The sequence below is a fragment of the Pimephales promelas genome, chromosome 4, assembly GCF_988280905.1.
Source record: "Pimephales promelas chromosome 4, fPimPro1.hap1.1, whole genome shotgun sequence".
NCBI lineage: Eukaryota > Metazoa > Chordata > Actinopteri > Cypriniformes > Leuciscidae > Pimephales > Pimephales promelas.
The window spans coordinates 44,584,270-44,600,134 of NC_142772.1; the positions used below are offsets into that span (position 1 = coordinate 44,584,270).

The window sequence follows — 15,865 nt, forward strand, 5'->3', positions numbered from 1 at the left end:
TAATATGTTGCCACAATTTTATTGATTTAATAGATAAAGCATATTATTTTTTTCAGTGTACAGTATGTTCAGTTCACGTTCGCCCACAATATGAACACGTATTCATTGAAAACGTTCAGGCACAACACTGGATTTTTCAGTGCATGCCATTTCAAAAGTGGATAAAAAGTCTGCATCTATCCACATTGAATTCAGTTTTCATTGGATATTTATAAGAAACATGCATTTTTCAAAATGATTAGTCCAGTTTTTGACTTTACGACACTCCTGCTCTTTATTTTTCCTAATCGCTCAGTTGTGTGAGCTGCATGGTTTGTGATTTTGCCTGCATATATTAAAAAAAAATATATATGGAGTGTATATGTGATCCTATTTTTTTTTTTATTCGGATTTTCTAAAATATTGAACTCTTGTCTCTAAATTGAAAAAAAAAAAAATCACATATGATCACATGCATATGCAAAAAGCCAACACATTCTCATCCCAAAAAGTCATATAACTGACTTTTTGGGACGTCTTTTGACCATACGTCAATATTCGCCTTTTTAGGGCCCCCTTAAACGTCGCTAGATGGCGATCCCGGGCCGTCATACAACTGACGCTTTACCTTTAACGTCAGTTAGGTGACGGGTTAGGTTTAGGGTTAGGTTTAGGTCTGGGGTAGAGTTGGGATCCCATAACCTCATCTACCGACGTTTAAGGGGGCCCTAAAAAGGCGAATATTGACGTATGGTCAAAAGACGTCCCAAAACGTCAGTTATATGACTTTTTGGGGTGAGACTGCGCTGAAAAAGCATGCACTGTAAAAAAAAAGTTATTTATTTTTTATCACAACATTGTTTATTTTGTCAAATCAACTTTGAAAATCCATGCGTTTCAGATAACACAATATTTTGATCTCCTTCATTGTTTTAACTCAATTTTTTGATTTCAATGAACTTTTAACAATTTTTTTAATAATTGTTAACTTTTAACAGTGTAGAGGGCCTAAAGTTACATAAAGTGTACTTTTTAAGTGCATTAAAAATGATTGCTCTTAAACATTTTTATCAACCCAAAAAGTTGGCAGTCTTACTTTAATCATAATCCACGAAAGCAAATCATATCCAGCATTGTTCTTCTACAATGAATGGGTGTTCATTCAACCATCAGTCAGACAACAAACAAACAAGCAGATTAATATGCATCTGAGCAGAATTTGCATTGCTAATCGTGCTGTTTATTGTAAATGTTTGAACAGGAAGAGTCTCAAAACACTCAGTAAATATTGGGTCCATCATTCCTGTTTATGCTTCTGTTTTGCAGTTTGACAGATACAATGTTTAACCTGTAAATTTTTCAATACGACCACTGCTGTGACACACTGAGTCATATCTGAGCATCTCGCAGGGCTTGTGGTGGAAAGCTTCTCTGCGTTATTCAATTACAGCAGCGTTACTTTGACCCGTAGGGTTACAGAGAGCCCAGGTGTAGATGTGTCCCATTACTTTTAAATGACACTTTTGTATATAGTCTCATCCATGCAAGCCTTGAAATAACATTTCTGATCATTGCTGTGAACTTTCACACATTTTTTCAAAACATACCAGAGGAAAATGAATTGCTTTTCAGTTAGCTCCTCAATGTTTTAGTTCTGAAGTGTCGTAGTATTGCTTTGCAACAGAACACTAATTGTTGGTCCTTGTGTTCCTCCTTACATTCATATCTCTAAACCTTTGGTAAGCAGAGAGGGATTAGTTCTGGGTGAGAGGGTCTGGAGAAACCTTGAAGGGATAGTTCACCCAAAAATGACAGTTGTGTCATAATCTAAAACAGTATATAAAACAGTTTTTGAAGTAAATGAATCTAGGATATTCAGATATTTTTACTGGAACACAAGGCAAAATATGTATCGCTATAGACCAATAGGCTTCATAATAAGCGCTGCCTTTATTTTTTAATCTGACAAAGTAGCATAATTGTTAATGAAACACTGCACTCTTAAGCGGGATCTCTGTAATTCTCCCTCATAGCGGTTCAGACCCACCACAGACAGGAGAGGGATTATGCCACTTTGAAAGAGGCCTGTCGACTGAAAGCTGTAATTAAGTTCCAAACCTTCATTGATCTTCTTCTCTTTCTCTCCTCCTCCTCCTCTTCAGTGCTAAATAAATAATGTAGCTCCACTGAGCTAGTATTAATTGGACTTCTCTTACGAGTCTGTTGGGCTCGGGTTGACCTTTGGAGGAATCTGTACGGATCAGTCCCATGGAGCTCGCTGAGATACACACCCCAGGCAATTAAGCGGGAAGAGGGTTTGACAGGGAGTCTGTGAGGGGTCCAGGCAAGACTTTTGCGCGGTTGGTCAGTATAAGCACATTCGATATTCGATTCATAAATAGACTGCTTTGCTATAGGGTATTGTAGACTGGTTTAACCTTCTGTAAAAATCTATTTAGAAAATAACATGTGAATGAATTATGGTCATGAGAATGGAATTTGTCTTGAACATGGCAAATAAAAGCTTAACTTGTCTTTATTTGACATCACGGGGTTTCCGCAAAGGAGCTAGATATATAAATGAACTAAATATTTTTTTTACAACAAAAATGGACCATCACTGGAAAAAATGAACTCACTGGACGCTTTTTTTTTTTCTAGAAACAAACTTTGTTGCATTATTTTCCTGTTATCACACACTCTAAACAATACTGGGTTGTTATAAACTAAATTTGGGTAAAAAATTATATATATATATATATATATATATATATATATATATAATATTACAAAGTATTTTGTAATATAATATAATGTAATATAAAATATATTTTATATATTATAGTGAAGGAAATAAAATAAATAAAACAGGCATTTCTGTTTCATATATACTGCTCAGCCATATATATATATATATATATATATATGAAGAGTTCAGATGCAAAAGCCTCTAAATGCCATTTGAAATTTTCTTCTAAAATGACCATTTTTATCAAGCTTGTATATTTAAATTCAGTAATTTCACTTAAATGACAATTAATAGGTAATCTTCATTGTTATTTAAGTGAAATTACTGAACTTAAATATACAAGCTTGATAAAAATGATCATTTTAGAAGAAAATTTCAAATGGCACTTATAGGCTTTTGCATCTGAACTCTTCATATATATATATATATATATATATATATATATATATATATATATATATATATATATATATATATATATATATATATGTATATAGGATATCCTATATATATATATATATATATATATATAGGGCTGGGCAAATCGCATCCAAAATAAAAGTTTGTGTTTACATAATATATATGTGTGTACTGTGTATTATTATTTTGTATATAAAAATTCACACACATGCATGTATATATGTAAGAATAATGTGTTATCAATATACTGTAATATTTAATAGAAATTATGTATGCATGTACACTCTAAAAAATGATGTGTTGGATTTATTTAAAATATATATGCACCATTTTTGCATCATACTTTTTAAGTAATCCCAACTTGGAATAATTTTACTTAAAATTAACAAGAAAATCTTTGTTATATGTACTTAATTATTTGAGTTCACGCAACATTCTTTACTTACAAATGTATGCATCACGTTACATATATTTTTAAGTAAAGAATGTCACGTGAACTAAAATATTTAAGTTTATTTTATGTAAAATTATTCCAAGTTAAAAATTTACTTAATTAAATGATTACGGATTACTTAAAAAGTATGACGCAAAAATGGTGCATATATCTTTTAAGTAAATCCAACACAGTGCAGGCCATGTGAGATCAAAACAAATCTTAGTTCTGTTTACTTAACATTTAAGCTCATTTATATATAAAAATAAGACAATTAAATCAGTTGAACCAACCATTTTAACTTATTTTAGATCTTCAGCTTACATGTCTTAAAATAAATTAAACATGAAAATCACACACAATAAAGCATTTCACTTTATTATTTATTTTTTACCCAAAAATTTTAAATTGCATCTTAAAATATATTAAAATAGAAAATAGTTGTTAAAATAATAATAATAATAGTCACAATATTACAGTTTTTTCTTGGATCAAAGAAATGAAGGCTTGGTGGGCAGAAGATATATAGGCCTATATATATATATTTTTTTTTTAAATCAATAAAAAACAATTAAATTTAACAAATTAGTCCATTATTAAATGCTTATAAATATAAAAATTAGTCTATTAATATCTATTAATTTAAACAAAATAGAAGTTAATTAATGACTTTTGTCCAGAGGTTTTGAACGAATCTCTTCAAAAACATTTGAACAGTAACTACTGGAAAACAGTAAAGATCTACAATCTTTATTTGAAGCTAAACTTTTGTTTAAAGGGTATTTACTTATTTTGATAATAATTTTGAAGGTTTAATTTACTGAATTATCGCTGTCATTTAGGAATAATATTGTGCTAGAATCAAGATGGCCATTATTTAATGATAAATTGTGCACACGGAGCTGTAGGCAATGTGTTTTTGAATGTAATGTTAACGTTACCAAAAAGGCTAACCCGCGCCCAAAGCCCCCTTCCCCGCGATCCATGTATAGATAGAGAATATGGGAATTTGTAAATATGCAAGGTACATTTGTTTTATCCAAAACAACTCGCTAATAAAGTAGGCCTATAATCTAGGCTATCCGTGGGGGAGAAAGCGCCGTTCGAATTGGTAACCGAACGCGTCAAACACGTCGCGTCTAGTTAGATGCTTGAATCTTCCGCAGCCCGCTCGAGTTCAAATTTTTCTACCGAGGAAGACGTTCACGGCAAACGAGTCACCCAATTCGCGACGCCCGGCGCGAATGATGCGTCTTCGCGTCTTTGCATTGACTATGAATGTAATCTGCTATCGCAAATAATTAAATTCACGTTCTGTGTGAACACACCATTAATGCATAAGCCAACATCATGGTCATATATTTTGAAAAAACACAATATACTCTTCAAATAGGCTACTCGCGTGCAAAACACTTATTTCATTCATTTACATGTAGACTACAAACGTTTACATTCGTAAGTAACACGTAATTGTTGATGCAAAATTTGTAGCAATTCTGAAATCCAGTTAAAAGTAAATTTCTTGACCAAAAATGCAATAAATGATCATGTGTAGGCCTAAGTACAAAAAATAAGCTTACCTCTTCTCAACGTCTTCACATGTGCTGTGAAATAAAATGGCTTAAAATTTTTGTCTGGATAGGCATCACGGGAAATTGCATATCACGTGGCTCATATAGTACTTAAAATGATATGCTAGATTTACTTAATTTTGACGCAAGTTGACATGCCTTATGTATTTTTCATTTTATTTATACATACATTTAAGTGCACCTAGTAACTTATATTTTTGTGTTACACACACTAAGTAAACATTGAAAAGTTATGAATACTTAATTTTTTATGTTTGATCCAATTACTTTTATAAGTAATGGTTGTTCGGCCAACGAATCGTTTTTTAGAGTGTATGTATATGTATATATATATATATATATATATACACCGTATATATTCCCAACTACCCGAGTTGGGAAGTTGGGAAATTAAAATACCTAACTTCCTTCCTTCACACTATAAACAATACTGCATTGTTTTAACCCAAATTTGGGTAAAATATCGACAAACCCAAATGTTGGGTTAAAAATGTTATTTCAAATTTTAACCCAACTTCAACTTTCACTTTCAACTGTAATTGCATTTTTAACCCAACATTTGGGTATGTCATTATTTGACCCAAATTTGGGTTGAAACAACCCAGCATTTTTTAGAGTGCATGTATCCGGAACAGGAAGTGACAACACAGAATGTTTTCTGTCATGCCGTTGTGTCGAACTGAAAGAGAAATATATGACAGTGGGCAGAGTGAAGGGCACCGCTGTCACACCCGCGCTCCGTTCATCACTGGCTGCTTAGAGATTAATGGAGGCATCTTAAATGACACTTTAAAGAGGTTATCCTCTGGCAGGTCCATCTTCCTCTGCCGTGAGTCACACACACAAGCGCTCCGTGGTGAAAGCAGTGGAGCGTCTCTCTGAGCCCTGATGCTGACTGTTGGTGTCAGTTATCTTTGGCTTTTTTTGGGGAGTTTTACTGTCAGTGGGGTTTAGATTCCGTGAGCACAGGGGTACTATTCCTGCTGCCTCACCGCTTAAGTCATTTTCGGGATTGTAGCTCCCAGATGAGAAAATCCAGGATTTGATTTGCACACTTCAGCTGACCACTATCTTTGTACCCTAGAGTGAGACACAAAATGAAGGGAGGAGTGAGAAACGCAATCTCAGAAGCTTATTGACTTTTATTAACTCAAACTCAAACTTGCAAAATTGCATGAAAAAAAATTGCATTATTGATTTTTTTTAAAGATATTGTTTTTAACTGCATGTATTTTCAAGACCATTCTCATTACTATAATGCATTCAATAATTATTTTAAATTTAGCATAAATTAAACTTAAAGGCAAACTTATTATTTATAAATTTGTACTATTTTTAACAATAATTATAATATTTTATATTTCTATGTAACAGTAAATGTATTGTAATATTGTTATATTTTTATGCAAGACTCTTGATGATCAAGATCCCCCATTCTCGTTAACATGGTATGCGTTCAAACATAATTTTGATCAATTAAATTAATTACATATTATGAATTTTTTATCCTCTTTAATTTCTCATTACTATATATATATAAATTATTATTAGTTTTACAAATAATTATATATAACATTTTTATCCTAAAATAGGCTTTTCTTTATATTAAATTATAATCTCTTATATTTATTGCTTTTGATTTTAACGTGAAATAAGACTTAAACATGCTTTTTACAGGCTTGTGAGATTTGCAAGTAATCATGAGGAAAGTATTTCTAATTTTAAAAAGTATTAAATATGGCCCTTGTTTTTGATTATCTGTTTTGCATTTGTCTTGTGATATTGCTAGAAATATATTAGAAAGAGGCTGTATGGTTGTATTTTATAACGTTCCGTTCATTCAATGCTTGCAATTTAATCTGCGTAGAGTTACATTTACGCATTTAGACTTTATGAGTGTTTATATGCACTCTCTTTGTCTTTTGTATATGACTGTATCACGCAATAAGTATAACTGGCCTGAAAACCTCAATTACTTTTCTGAACAGTCACAAATAGTACATCTCTCTGGACATTAAACATTATTGAATTTGCATTGTTGAGCTGCTTCCTAGATGGATATTCAGATATTATTTAGATTTGACACTTGACATTACATTCACATTTTCACTCAGCCTTTTTCCTGCTATAAGAGGCTTAGTACAGATTGCACAGTCTCCATGTAAACATAAAAGCGGTTTTCTTCGTGTCTCTGCCTTAGATGTAATCATACAAATCCTTAAGCAATCCTTGGTGACCTCACATCAACGTCTTAAGTAAAGCTGGGCAAAGAATAGCTGGGGTCTCTGAGCTTTCTGACCCCCAACATCATTTTCATAGTATTCAAATGGGTTTTAGCATGTAAGCAGCATAGAATTTCACTCTTAAGTGTCCTTATATACTCTAAACATCCGCTTAACACCCCAATTACACTATATATTCATACATGCTTTGTATTACATGCTAAGAAGCTTTAGTGTTGAAAAATGAAGCCGGAAAACAAAAGAGTTATATAACATGTCGGAAGTGCTTGCGTGTGTAAATATGATCTTTCACATTGTTCTCTAAAAAAAACAACAACTCAATTTTGGCATGAAATGATAAACAGGGCCGCTTATTCGAAAGATGATTGTCAATAGGGTTTTCATGATTCTGAGGATTTAAAGAACACTTCAAAAAGTCAAATTATGTCATAAAATCAGCTAAATTATGCTTTTATTGAAAGCCCTGCATGTTTGCGCATCAGTTTTCGCTGTTATTTTCTCTGCGATGATGTGGAAAAGTATTGATTTTACAGGCTTATGGCTGGCTGTGACCTTTTTTGTCTCGTTATATATACCATTTAACAGTCCCTCCAGGATTTCACGATTTTTTTTTGTGATTTTTGCGATCAAAATGACTGATTTTGTGGTGGTAATTTCCAAAAATTTGTGAAAAAATTTGCGATTTATATATAACATTTACCATAATAGTATTCAGTCCTTCCAGAAAAACGCGGAGTTTTTTGTGATTGTTGCGGCAAAAAATTGATTGATTACGCGGTAAACTGCTGGCAGCTGTGGTTGCCAGCATCATACTGTAAATTTATGCAATTTTATGCGATGAAATTGCAGGAGTTTGCAAAAATTGCGGTTTGATGAAAAAGAGAAAAAAAGTGATTCCCCCAACATCCTGTTCTCACTAGGCTAATGTAAGAGTTATTTCTTATTACTTCCTTTGATGAGCAAGCATACTACACCATAGAAAGTGCTGGGAATATTTAATTTCTCATCTTGTTTTATTTCAGACTGTAACGAGTGTAAATAAGGTGTGGCCCCTTTAAGAGCTGCACGCTCCCTGTTGAACTCTCAGCAGTGTTATATGTGCGCCTCGAACACCCCATGTGTGCGGGTAATTTCTGTTTGATGCTACTTCTTTTATCTTATGATGTTTATTAAGTAACGATGTGACGGTAGAACATGTGACAGACAGTTATACGAGTTCGATTTGTGAGATGTCAATCGCCTCCGTGAGTCTGTCTGGTGTCGCGTAATTGCGTCACTTCATAACGTTCCCATGGAAACAGGGGGAAATGGCTGCTCTTATGTGAAGCAAACGCAACATTTTTCAACTTTCTGCTAAGATACATGTGACTTTTTTTGCAACGAAAATGCGAGGATTATGAAATTATGCAAACCCCGCATATTTTGCACGGAAATCGGCAATTTATGCGGCGAAAGTGCGGCGTATTTGAAAAAATGCGGCCCCCGCATAAATATGCGGACTGATTTTGCATTGAATTCAGCGATCGCATAATCGCGTTTTTCTGGAGGGACTGATTTAAGCAAACACTGTGTGTGTGTGTGTTCAACTGCAGTGCTATGGTGTTGTGTATAATTGCTAGAGTATTGCAATGAGGTTGCTAGCTATGGTGTTAACAAATTTTCACTGTTCCACAAATTCATTTTTATATTACAATTTACACAATTACAAAATTACATACTCCCCCAGAGTTAAACTGTCGAGTTTTACCGTTTTCGAAACCATTCAGCCGATTTTCTGATCAGTAACCTGACTGTTTCTGGTCTCATTCACTTCTATAGTATATTTTTTTTCTACTATGGAAGTCAAAGAGACCAGAAACTGCCTGGTTACTGATTTTCTTCTAAATATCAGAAAATCGGCTGAATGGATTCGAAAACGGTAAAACACAACTATTTATCTCTGGGGGAGTTTTAAAATGAGCCTATTTCCAAAAAAAAAAGTGGAGTATCCCTTTAAGAGGCAGACAGAAATATGTTTATTTCAAGCAAGTGAAGCTTTACGTATAGAACTGAACTCATTCTGCAGTATCTGAAATGTTCCTTCACTCATTCAGGCCTGTCAAAAGAAAACCGGAGCTCGTTTTTCTTGTCGTGTCATTGTGTGTCCAGCGATGAGCTGTTGAGAAAAGAACTTTAAACAGAATTATCTGAGCCGGTCAGACACAAGATTGTAGCCAAAGGACAGCCAGAAAAATAACTGTTTTCCCAGTGCCAATGAGGAGGAAAGTTCACTGATGTCTTTGGATTGTTTTGCCGCCTCTGGCACTGGATGACGTGAATGTGTGCATGGCATCGTGAAATCAGACGAATACAAAGCCAATTTAGGGCATTAGGTTTGTCACGGGTCACCCAACAGAGCAATGACATCGAAGAATTTAAAAACACAAACGTGCATTTCATGACGTAGTTAGGTAGTTTGGGGGCAGAAATTAATAAATAAGTATAATTAAATATAAAAATAACAGATTTAATGGCACCTTTCCAATTTCTTCTTGGACCATTGGAAGTGTTTGATGTGTGAATAGCTCTCATAGATAAAAACAATGCAACTAATGCATCTAATGCTTAAAAATAAACAATGAGGGACAAAAGTGTAGCATATTCGGAAGACATTAATCGCCGTGAAAGGAACTGTGTGCACTTGTCCTTTACCTAGACCAACAGCAACTCCAAGAAACTCTATCCACAGGAAAATATAGAGCATAAATCATAATGTAAACAATGTAGTCTCATCCCAAGGCGTCATATAGAGACGCTTTTGCCAACGCGTAGACATCCAACGCACATGGCACCTTTTAGCGTCAATATAGACCCCTTTTGCACCGACGTCACAGTTACGTCACGGCGCTAGCTGGAGGCAAAACAAAGTGAAAACTGGAGGGGGCTAATACAAAACAGCACAGATTCGGCTACATAATAAGGAGCTTAAAGGGATACTCCACTTTTTTGGGAAATAGGCTCATTTTACAACTCCCCCAAAGTTAAACAGTTGTGTTTTACCGTTTTTGAATCCATTCAGCCGCTTTTCTGATATTTAGAAGAATATCAGTGACCAGACAGTTTCTGGTCTCATTGACTTCCATAGTAGGAAAAAAAAAATACTATGTAAGTCAATGAGACCAAAAACTGTCGGTATACTCATATTCTTCTAAATTTCAGAAAATCGGCATAACTCAACTGTTTAACTCTGGGGGAGTTGTAAAATGAGCCTATTTCCAAAAAAAAAAAAGTGGAGTATCCCTTTAAATAATTGTTTCTATTATTAAATGTCATCTTGTTGTGTTGTTTGGTACAATAATTGATGAAAAATGAATATGTCACTCTTTACATTGTCGTGGTCTCGGCACTGGCTTGGCAGAACTGCGGATCATACAGGACCGTATAGGCATCTAAAGATTTACATGCCCTCAGTTTCTATTTGCGATCGGTTTCTCTATAAGGTAGGTGTAGAAGTCAGGCCACTCAACCGAGGTAACGTACATTAATCCTGTTAGATCGTCCATGCATTGAGTGAGCGTGTAGGCGGCTACGGGTCGGCCAATCTGGTTCCGTCCGTTAAAAATAACTTTTGGAAATAACAATCGCGGTCCTGGACACTGAGTGACCTTACACACGCAGATAAAATCTGATTTTCTCCAGTCATTGTTAAAAAACAAGCTAACAATCCTTGCTAACTAGCGTTAGTGAAGCGGCCAGAGGGATCTTTCCACCTCCACTTAAGCTCCGCCCACAAAAAAAACGTCACCATGTTTACCAACTGAAAAGGGGTCTATAACACGCTTCGGCTATGGGTAGGTTTAGGTCTGGGGTAGGGTTAGGGTTAGACCACTAGGATGCGCCTTCTGGCCCATCTGCGTCTCATATTGACGCTAAAGAGTGCCTTGTGAGTTGTCTACGTATTGGCAATAGCGTCAGTATGTGATGCCTTGGGATGAGATCGGGCTGATATAAATAGGTAATATAATATTCAATATTTAACCGTTTTTGAAACTCTGAGTTCAGGGTATTTTTTTTTACCCATTTTTTTGTTTGCACTGAAACTGTCATTTGGACCTTGAACTGTTTGGTTCCCATTGAAGTGCATTATATGGAGAAAAATCCTGGAATGTTTTCATCAAAAATGAATAGTGTGTTCAGGGGGGTAACACTCGAGCTAAAAACAAACCCACAGCAACGGTGTAAAAGTTTTCCATGTGAAAACTGCGGATTGTAACCTGTGTTACTGTGCTAACACGTGCACACCTTCTGTTCTTCCACCTCAGTGTCACCACACGTTTCATTGTGACTGAATCACATGTGTTGTGCTTTCCATTTGCTAAAACAGGAGGTTGCAGACGTGTGAAAATTAGGACTTCTTGTGCTCCATCTATTCATTAATCTATGTATTTGCATTGGTCTTTGGCCATTGCATCAAGCATTCAAGCTTAAATTGCTTTTGTAGTTGGATTTATGTACAGGGGGTGTGATTAATTGCACTCATTTTTACTGAATTTTTTTTTTGTTGCATAATTAATCTCACTAAATGAATGTGTATAAGTGACAACACTAGTAAACATTAAAAAAAAAATCTAATTTTGTTCCTAGAAATGAAGTTTAATCTGATAGATACTAATACCGAAGAACAGGAAGGAAGAGAAAGATGAGTAAACAATATTATTGTCGTCGCTTGCTGTTTATTCTATAAGTCCTGAGATGTTAGAATAATGACAGATGGAAAACTGGACCTTATTTTACCTTTTAAAATCTCGGTCGGGAGATTTATGCACTAATTCCAGGAAATCTGTATGTGGTACTCTTACAGAAAGGCTGTCTTGGCTTGATTTCTCTGACACACAATAAAAATGAACTCATTACACTTGAATATCCATTGAATACTTTGTTCTAAGACTTTGTTCTAAGAATTATTATAGTGAATGCCATGACAATACTTTTTGGGTACTGAGTAGTGGCGGGGAAGCTATATATTTTTATTGTCTATCATAAAAAAGGTACAAAAGCTGTCATTGTGGCAGTACCTTTTTAAAAGTTACACCTTTTTATACTATTTACCGCTTAAGGGTTAGTTATACCAAAAATGAAAATTCTGCCATTATTACTCAACCTCATGTTGTTCCAAACATGTAAGACTTTTTCATCTTTGAAACACAAATGAAGATCTTTTTGATGACATCTGAGAGCTTTTTGTCCCTCCATTGACAACTACACAACTACAACTCTGAGGCTTCAAAAAGTTCATAAAGAGATTGTAAAACTAATCCATATGAATCAAGTGATTTAGTCCAAATTTAGGCTTTTATTCATATATAAACATTAATAAACTCACATCTGATTTGGTAAATGGAAGCTCAAGCATGTTCGCTTGACGTGTGAGAACCAATGAGGTTCATTCTAGTGTTCCGCATCACGTTTGAGCTTCTGCAAGTTATAGCTTTTGTACCTTTCAGAGTGTTTTTTTCTATATTTTTAATGGGATTATTTGTTCTTAAGGCAGAACATAAATAGTTGGTCATAAGTGCCAGAGGTACGTTTCAACTAAGTTTAATGGTGCGAAGCAAATATATTTCTTAAAGGGATAGTTCACTTTGAAATTAGTTTTTGGTATGTTTTAGCTTACCTCAAGGGCATCCAAGATGTAGGTGTCTTTGTTTCCACAGTAGTTTCAATTTTGATATTTTTAGGTCAAACCGTTCTTGTCTGTCAGTCATATAATGGAGGTCTATGGTCACCACCTCAAAGAGCATGCACAGGGAAGTCCAAATTAAACATGATTTAATGACTCGTAAATGTAAGTACACACTGATGGCCTAAGACACAAAACGAGCGGTTTGTGTGAGAAAACGAACAGCATTTATATTGTTTTACCTCTTGTAGTCACAGTCACGTCCAAGTGATCTGAGGCCGTGGGTGCATCGGTCTGCCTAAGCGCCGGAAAGCGGCGGATCTCTCGCGGGGTTGCGAAAAAAATTCAACGTTGTCTGTTGATATATCGAAATTGTCTTCCATTTGTGATTTCCTGTATATCTAAATTTGTTTAGATCTTCACAGTGAAAGGTAACGCTTCCGAAATCTCTGTGTAAACAATGAGTGATGTACACGCGTGAGAGATCACTTCCGGCGCTTGCGCAGACCACTTGGACGTGGACGTGGCTGTGGTTACAAGAGGTAAAAACACTATAAATAGTAGGGCTGGGCAAAAAAATCGATTTTTCGATTAATCGTTTTTTAAAATGTGTTCGATTCAAAATCGATTCTCAACGGCCGGAATCGATTTTTTCCATATAAAGGGCTCGCGGACGCGGTGCTGCATCTTCTCGTCTCTCTACACTAGGCAAGCGCCAAGCGCTGCAGCTGTCGATACACACACGCGTTTAGGAGTCGGGACATGACAGAATATTCACTTAACAATCGGCCAGCATTGCATCGTAACCTATGATCGTAACTAACGTTTATCATTTTCACGTCTTTTTAAGTTTTACAAGCAATGTTAAACTATCCCGTGCTCGCGCACTCTCAGAGATGTCTTTCACTGCGTGCACAGTACAGCCCAAATCTGCCCCACAAACAGCTCGCCAGAAACAAAAGTTTTATCCCTGGATTATATCACTTTAACAGTTAAAACACGCGACATTATGTCAAAACTCTGGTCTTGGTGAGTAACCTCGTAAAGACAGTCGGTAAAGTCTTAAATTAGCATTAAAAGCGTGTGACAGAAAGTTAATGAAATAATATGGATTCGCGCACTAGTTCTTAAAGTGAACGCAGCCATTTGTGTCAGTCATTAATTCTGTTGTCATAACAACAGAATATAGTATTAATTGTAAGCAATCAGAATTAATAGCCTTTGTATTTAATTCAGTCTGGACTAAAAAGACTATCCAGTGTTATTTTACATTGGATTACTTTATTCAGTTTCTGTAGTATTTCTGACATACCCAAAAAACTACCCCAAAATGTCTCTTAATTTGTGTCTTTATTCTATTTATTTGTGCTACTTTTTTCAATTTAATTCAAAGATTGAAATCAAGCTTCCATACATAAACTCTTAAAACAAAAATAAACAAAAAATTACATTACCATTTAGGTAAGATCAATGTAAAAAAAAATTCTAAATATTTATATATTTATTTATCTATATCTATCTTAAACATAAAATACATACATGATACTGTTTGATCAAGCTGTGCGACTGTTCTGACTTTTTTTGTATATTGCATCAAAATCCTGTTTATTCTTTGTATGCATTTAGTGTACCTAAAATAAAAAGAGTTGTATATACAGGTTTATGGCTCTTAATTTCTTTGTATTAATTAACCACTAGTAAACTAATGTCCACTGTTATTTTTTATAAATATAGGATTTATATTACATCTTCATTATAGTCGAATCGAGAATCAAATCAGGAATCGAAATCAAAAATTGAATCGAGAATCGAAATCGAATCGAGAATCGAAATCGAATCGAACTGAGAGCTTGTGAATCGAAATCGAATCGAAATTGAAATGTGAATCGATAACCAGCCCTAATAAATACTGTTCGTTTTCTCACACAAACCACTCGTTTCGTGTCTTACGAGTCATTAAATCATGTTTTATTTGGACTTCTCTGTGCATTCTCTTTGAGGTGGTGACCATAGACCTGCATTATATGACTGACAGACAAGAGCGGTTTGACATAAAAATATCAAAATTGAAACTAGGGAAACAAAGACACCTAGATCTTGGATGCTCTTGAGGTAATCTAAAACTATCCCTAGTCACAACTAGTCTAAGTTTTAACTTAGCCACATGCAACCGTCCTCTCTAAGTATAGTGTGTATGTAGAATACAAAGTGTCCAATCTGTCTGATTGCTAAGTTCATTATAGAAGAACTTTTGAAGCATGCAGTGAACGAAGGCAGGCCATTTTTCTCAAGGTAAGCTAATTTAAATAGCAGCAATTGAAAATCTAATTAAAAAGACAAAATTAAAAGGAGAGAAAGGGAGAGAGAGTGGAAGACAGGGGCGGTGTAATTTCAACTTAATGTGAACAAGTCGACATTGTCTTTATTCCAATGTGTTAATGAGTTTCGGACAGCAACACGGGGCAGCAGTTCCATCATGGATATTGTCTTTGTAGGCCGCTGAGGAGAATGAGCTGTCACAGGCTTTTAACGGGAACAGTGTCACTGTGCAGGAGGATGTATATCTGGGCATGGACTCAGTGCAGAGATCACCGCGCACAGTAAGCCATGACAGTGGAGCTTTGCGTGGCGGATCTGTGTCATGTCGACAAATGATGGGGGATGGGATTGTCTCGTCTGATTGTGTATAAATGCTTGTTAAACGAAGAGGATTGCAGTTGAGGAACAGAGCCTGTAATTAGAGCAGAAACGCTCACCATTGATCCTGCATTTCCTGTCCTATAAGATTTA

The 15,865-nt window shown here is 35.1% G+C and overlaps 1 pseudogene; it reads left to right on the forward strand.

Moving 5' to 3' along the window:
- Nucleotides 1–15,865, forward strand: part of LOC148981763 (uncharacterized) — a 155,713-nt pseudogene that overhangs the window by 138,792 nt on the left and 1,056 nt on the right.